The sequence below is a fragment of the Cajanus cajan genome, chromosome 10 (assembly GCF_000230855.2).
Source record: "Cajanus cajan strain Asha chromosome 10, NIPB_CcT2T_4, whole genome shotgun sequence".
Taxonomy (NCBI): domain Eukaryota; kingdom Viridiplantae; phylum Streptophyta; class Magnoliopsida; order Fabales; family Fabaceae; genus Cajanus; species Cajanus cajan.
The window spans coordinates 49853709-49862010 of record NC_138526.1 but is presented as its reverse complement, the minus strand read 5'-3'; positions in this window follow the sequence as shown (position 1 = coordinate 49862010).

Sequence of the window (8302 nt, the reverse complement as noted above, 5' to 3'; positions counted from 1 at the left end):
GGTGAATCATTTAATAAAATTGTTAGTTCGATGAGGTCTCAGTTTGAGAATAAGTCGTTCTAACAATCCATCATTTTTCAAAACTAAAAAAGAGTCCGACCATCGTCGCGAATGCCAATGTCCGTTTCGGCGGGTGGCGACAGTTGGCATGTGAGCTCCAATTAGTGAAACTTGGACCACCTCCAATAGATGATGTTTCTTTCATTTTGCCATGCCGTTTCGTTGTGGGGTATTTGGGCAAGACCTTTGATGAAAAATTCCTTTAGCTATCAGAAAATTTTAAAGTTTTGATTGCATATACTCTCCTTCATTATCACTGCGCAACACCTAAACTTGTGCTTTGTACTGAGTTTCAATCATTTTGCAAGATTTATGAAATAGTCCTCTAACTTCACTTTTAGACTTCATCATACAAATCCAAATCATTCGAGTACAATCCTCAATAAACGTTTTAAACCATGTTGAGCCACCCAACGTTGTAACCTTAGATGGACCCATACATTAAAGTGATTAATAATAAATGAAAGAGAACTTTTATTTGAAACTAAAGGAAAAGAAGTTGTGACTCTTTGTAAGCTCACAAACATCATAATACAAACTTGAAGTGTCTATTTGATCAAATACATTTGGAAATAACTTCTTTATGTAACCAAAAGATGCATGTCCTAGACATTTATGTCGTAACCAAATATCCTTGCCTTTTCTTACTTCTTAAGATCCTTTTTGTTGCTAGCACTTGACCAAGCCTCTCTAAATCTTTTTTTGTTAAATCCAAGTAATATAACCTTCATTGTTTAATACCACAACCAATCGTCTTTCCTGTTTGAATGTCCTTAAAAACACAAAAAGTCAAGTCCAAAAATTACAACACATAATAAAGTTTTGATTATTTGAGAGATTGACAATAAGTATATTTTAGATAAGGAACAAGGATAGTATCAAGGTTCAAATTATTTGAAAAAGAGACAATTCCCTCTCTAATGATAGTGGATTTACTGTCATTAGCTATGAAAATACTTTTTTGTAAGGAAAGTTTAAGATTTTTAATATATCTAGCATCAAAAGTCACATGATTGGAGCATATAGAGTCGATTATTCATGAATTGTTCAAAAGAGTGGATGTGTTTACTAAGGCCTTACCATTGAGGTCATCACTACTTATAGTTGTAGCAAGTACCATGCCTTTGTCATCCTTTTTCTCATTGGTAATGATAGCAACAACAACTGAAATTTTTCTTGAATTCTTCTTTGATGCCCGACTGTGATCCCATCACTCAAGGTATCCAATGATTTCATAGCATCGTTCCTTGGTGTGTACATCCTTATTACATTTAGTACACTTGTAGTTACCCTTTTCATAACCATTTGATTGTTTGACTTGCTTCCTTGTCATCATAGTTGTGGAATCTAAATAGATATCTTTTGTCTTCAACGTTGTTTGTCAGACTGTGTCTCGCCGAATCAAGACATAACATTCTTCTAAATCAGATGCTACTTCCTTGCACGAGATTTCTCCATGAACTTACTCAAAATCAACATCCAGACAAACAAGAAATATATGTACTCTCAATCTCTCAATTCACGTTTGACATGATGGTCCAATTCCCTAAATCTCAACCAGCTCCTCATATCCCTAAAGATCTCAACAAGCTCCCCATAATATTCAATTAGTGTTCTATTATTTTGTTTTGTAGTGAATGCCCTTTGATTTGGGCAAACACTTGTAGCTCACCACTTCCATCATAGAACATCTTTGACAAAGTATTTCAAATATCAAAGGTAGTGGATAATCGAAGATACCTTTTCATGATTTCTGGCTTCATGAATATTAGTAGCCATCTTTTCACCTTTTGGTTTTTAGCCTATCATTTTATATATCCTTCATCTTTTTATGTTGGAGGCTTCACCTTTTTGTGGATGTAGGACAATTTTTCCTTCTCTACAATATGCATCTCCATTATTTATGACCACACGTCATAGATGGATACCAAATTGAAACAAAATAGGGAAGTTTTTTAAAACTCTATTCTTATAGTATTTTACCCTACAAATTATGGGTTAAATAAGAGAGTTTTTGAATCACAGACAAAATTAAGAAAATCCTAATTATACAATATTTTATATAATTATACAAAATCTATAATTTAGCTAATCAAACATTTTATTCTCAACACTTTTAACTGCATGATGACACGTCCATAATTGATAGGAGCAATTTTTATTCATACCATTAAATCAAAGTATTTCTATACGTTCTACCAAACAATTTCATAGTGCTAGTACATGATGCATTTACGTATAGTCATGTACTGTTTACGGATCAAATTAAGAAAGCGTTATCGTTAGAACTTAGAAGCAAAAGTAATTGAAATAATATGAAGCTGGGAACACTATCTTGTAACCCTTTTCATTTCGATAAACAAGAAGAAAGTTCAATCCCGACAGAACTCATGTGCAAGTGCAACCAAGAAACTTTAAACTAGTTCTTAATAACGTAACCATCAATTTTTACTCGAGTCATTAAGATAAACTCTCTTATTCTTATATAAGGCGTAAAGGATCACTAAGAAAAGCAACAATTAAGTTAAAGTATACTTAAAAACAATTATCATCCTTGATTAAATGCAAAGTATGATATTCTTCGCAGCGACGGATATTTCTTCGTATGATTTTAAAAATCCAAGAAAAATGCACCAACAATTACTAATAAGATAGGAGTGTTCATTGGGGGCGCAAGAAAGATTATGGTGTTACCTAGATTAATTAATTATTTATTTTATTACGAGATTGATCAATTATCCGAGCAAAACAGTTTTTGTTAGGTAAATAAAGTATGTATTGACTGTATAAATGTGTTTTATATTATTATTCAAATTTTTTTTATCATATATGATAAATTTGAGGACTTTTAAAATAATCATATTAACAATATTATTTTATTAATTGGTAACATAAAAGTTTGAATATAAACAACACGTAGAACGATAGAAATTAAACTTTATTCATAAACTTATTCTCATCCACGAAACTTAGTTCTGACACTTGAAACTTTAATATCTTATTGAGTTGTGTTAAGTGTTGAGAATGATATCACATCCACGGAAAATAAAATCAGATCATAATAAGAAATAGGAGCCAATAGGAGGACATCAAAGTCCTAAATTTAATGTTGCTTTAATCAGTGACAGTAGAATATTTTTTAAAAAACATTGTTCATTAATTTCACTATTTGTATGAAATTAGAATGCTATCAAATATTATTTTCTGTAAAAAATATTAATTATTTTAAATAAATCTAGCTTAATTTAATAATTTATTTATTAAAAAATAAAGGTGGACTTGGCCCATAACAAGTCAGTCAGCCATGGATGGGCTACTCCAATCATAGGCTAAGCCGACTTCTTAATAGTAAAAAAGTTTTTTTAAAAAAATCAGTCTAAGGATTAGGGATGACAAATATACTTGCACCTACTACCTACTAGGGATGGCAATGGGGTCCCATGGGGTGGGTAATAGTAAACCCGCCCCCGCCCCCACCCCTCTGGATGAAAATTGGTTCCATATCCACCTCATATCCGCGCGGGTATCCATGAATTTCTTGAATACTCACGGATATCCATGAATATTTATAAATTTTTTAAGAAATTAAAAAAATTATATTACAAATAATTTTAAGTTTATATTTAATGTTATTGAAATATTAAAAATAAAAATTCAATGTTAATTTTGAACTTGTATTTAACGTTAATTTTTTTGAAATAATAATAAAAATGCAAGATAATCAATAAATTAAAATACATCAATCTCACAAGTAAGTTAAAATCTCATCACAAAGTTACAATAATTCAATCTCATAATTTCAAACGAAAGTAAACAACTTAAAATATATAAATTTTATTGGTTCAATCAAAGCTAGAAAATTAATCAAATTACATCAAACATAATTCTATAACATGCTTAACACATGTTAACTTCATCAACCTCACTTTTGTAAGAAAATAAGATGAGAGAGTGTGATTTTAGGGTTATTTGGTACAAGGATAATTAAGATATTTAAGAAATATTATTAAACGAGTACCCGCAGGTATGAATATCATCATACCCGCCCCCGTCCCGTTTACAAACGGGTAAAAAAATTATCCATCCCATTATTCGCGGGTACCCAATTAACTTATCCATTTATTATCCGTAGCGAATTTTACCCGCAGATTAACATTTGAATCTTGATCTTAGGTATGAAGTAAACTAATGTTAAAAGGGGAATCCTCATCTTGTATGTACTTATAATCCCTAACAAAGATTAATTACTACTTACGATGATAGATATTTCATATTAATATCATGATTATAAAAATAATAATAATAATAATAAAGAGAATACTCTTCTTAATAATCACTTTTGTCTTTATTTTTCTTTAACTTTTTTACCCACTCAATTATACAACAACTTCTGTTTAACAATGTATTTGCAGAGAATAAAATAAAAAAAAAAATATTTATATAAAAAAGAATCTAACTTCCTATGTAACTATTACATATAGATATAAAGTATAACCCTACTAGTTTATACTATATATAAAAGGGATACATCCCTTAGATTTTCACATTTTTAAAAATATTTATATCTTTTTATTATATATATATATATATTTTCCTACTATCATAGTAAAATAAAAGAAAAAAATATGTATGAAAAAAATTAATTACTAACTGTATCAATAATAACTACTTTCTTATTTTGTAATCACATTTAGTTTTTAATTTTATTTGAAATTATTTTACTTTTTTCAATTATATATTATCTCAATTTACATTTTTTAACTTTTATTATTTTTATTTTATATTATTTTTAAACAAACTACATAGAAATACGAAATATCACAAATCCTACTATTATTTTAACACACATTATAATAAATTTTTATTTACTCTTAAATATTTAAATAATAAAAAAATAATATTAAAAATTACTTTTATTTTAACAACAATCAAATAAGTTAATGATTCGAATTCTCAAATTCACTTTTATTATATGATAATATACCGTGTAATTTATGTCAAATTCACTTTAATTATATTATTTATTTATTTAACTTTATCCAATCAAATGCGAACATGTTTTTTCTGTGTAGTTCATACTAAATATATTCGTACTTTTTAACGGTGTTCCTTATGAAAATAAAAACTAATTTAAAATAATAAGTAAAGAATATTTAAATAAAAAATAAAATATTAATATAAAAAATTACAAGTAATTTGAGAAAATTAGGATTTGAGATAAAAAAAAATATTTAAACAAAATTTGAAAGTAATTGATAATTTATTTATTTTTTAAATACAAAAATAATTATGTTAAAATTTTAATTTAAAGTCGAATTAGAATGGTTTGAATTTCAATAATAATGTTTGAAAATAATAAAAATACAAAAGAATAACATGTGAGATACCACGTGCAAGAAAAAGAAAATAAATCTTGAAATTCTTTTTCCTTTGGCTATAAATACTTACATTTAAAAGTGTTCTTTATGAAAATAAAAAAAAATAATTTAAATAATAAGTAAAAAATATTTAAATAAAAAATAATCTGTTAATATAAAAAAGTTATAAGTAATTTGAGATAATTAAGATTTGAGATATAAAAAAGAAAAGTTTAAACGCAAAATTTGAAAGTAATTGATAATTTAAAATTTCGTAAAAATATACAAAAATAAGCATTTTAAAACTGTAATTTAATGTCTAATTAGAATGGTCTGAATTTGAATAATAATAATGTTTGAAAATAATAAAAATACAAAAGAATAATATGAGAGATATCACATACAAGAAAAAGAAAATAAATCTTGAGATTCTTTTTGCTTTGGTCGTAAATACTTACCATTAATGAATGGAGATTGACTTATTTAAAATCAAATTAGAATGATCAACAGGTTTATTGACTTAAAAACGTAAAAGATTTGTCCATAAATCAAAATTATTATGCAACGAAGAAGAATTTAATGAAGACATGACTAAAATCATGATATGGATCAGCGAACAAAATAAGAGATGAAAAGAAAAGACAAACCAGATTCATTGCCAACAAAATCAGAAAAAAGAAGAAAAAAACTTAATGTTTCTGCGTACGTAACGTGGCACCAAGGTGTGAACATAGGTTGTCACTGGGCATGATAATCTTTGATATTTGGAAAGATTATACATTATATTTTCCTTCGGTGTCTGCTTCTTAAAACACAAATTTATGTTAGAAAGAAGCAAGACACCGAAGGAAAAGGTGAAGTCAAAACCTTTTCTGTTTCTAAGAACATGAAGATGTAGTGAGTATTGACCTCCTACAAGGCTTTAGAGTGAAATTTATGATTCATACTTTAACCCAACCCATCACTCTTATACTTATTTTATGATCAAGAACAATAACAACCTATAACAACATCTTCTTTTGTTGTATAGACCCAATACAGGTTGGGTTGGGCCTTATTCAGCCCATTCTTGTTTAGTTTTATCTCATTAGATATTGGGCTTCAAAGCCTTCTTTTGAGCCCAATGTTAATGGTGTTAAATTAACCTAACCTAATATTTTAGAAAATACTTATTAATAATATTCAATAGAATTAATCTCCAAATTAGCATAAATCAACCTACCTTTTTATTTTTAAATTTTTATTCTTACTTTTCTAATGAGATTCAATTTATGAAAGCCCATTGGTACCAAATAACCTTTTAGCATTGATCAGATTCATGCATTCTTATTTATTTGTTGTAGCATTGATTGTTAAATAATAAATCGGTAGTTTAGTTAAATTAGATGATAGTAAAAATATTTATTCTAAAAATAATTATTGTTAAATTATTTTAATAGATCTAAATTATTATATCTTAAATATGTTGTGACAATACGATTTCTTGTGAAAATGATGATCTAGAGATCACTTATGGTTGGAGTACATAAGATAAATATTAAAGTTAGAGTGTGAAAAATTAAAATTATTTCATCATAATTGTATGCGCAGTATTTTTAATAAATCATTATAATTAATTTATAATTTTGTTTCCTTAAAAAAATTATATAATAAACAAACTCATGTCACTAATTTATTATGAACTATGAGGTAAAAGAAAAGTGACAAACGTGTTATTTTGGTCCAAGCCACCCGAATTTTTACTTGTTCAAAGTGGGCTGGACCAAATTCACTTTATAACATTTTTTTTAATAATTATTAAGATAATAAATTATATATTTAATATTATATATTGATAATATCCATTTTAAAGTTAACATTCTATGCATATTGAATTTTTTTTAATTATTAATTTTTAGCATATATATATATATATATATATATATTTTTTAATTCTCTAGAAGAATAAAAAGACAAACTACCCTATGCTATCCTTAAGATGGAGAGTCTGTAGGTGAGGAAAAGGAAATTCTCAAAAATACAAAGCGGTTGAGGATTAAGCACTTAATGAACAGGTAAGAAATTAGTTACTCTATAGCTCCTCTATTTTGTTAGTGAACTTACTAGTTCTATAAACTTTTCTCATACTACCCACTTGAGTTAGTATCACAGTCCAAGTAAAGTTATCTAATGGTTAAAATACCTTTTAAATATTATAATTTTAATTACTTTATATTTTAGTCTTTATAATTTAAAATAAACATTTTTAATTATAGTTCAGACAAAATTATCGTAGGGTTAAAATGTTTTTTAATACTATAGTTTTAATTAATTTATATTTTAGTTTTTATAGTTTAAAATAAATATTTTTAATTATTAATTTCATTTAGTAACATTATTTGTTTTGTGCTAACATAATAAAAGTTTTTAATTTTGAGAGAGTAAAAAAAAAATGTCTAAACTATAAGCGTCTTAAGTGAAAATACAAAACATACATGAAACATCAAAGATTCTTAATTTAGAAATAAATTCAACATTAGACATAGTTGAATTAATATTCTTATTATGTCAACACAATAAAAATAATATTACTAAAAAAATTAACAACAAAGACAAATAATTAAAAGAAAATGAAAACAGAGAAACTAAAAAAAATTGTCTTATACTAAAAAAATTATTGAAAAAAATAAATATAAATTAAATGGTCTATTTTAAATTATAAGAACTAGAAAATAAAATTAATGGTAGGCATGACTTTACGAAATGCTTTTTAAGTGAATAGTAATATTTTTTTTCATGTTTCAAGGGATTCTATACATCAATCAAAAGTAGTGTTGTATGGTGTTTTTATGGTGTAATTTTGTTTTAAAATTCTCGTAATGAGTAATTTTTAAAAAAATTCAAAA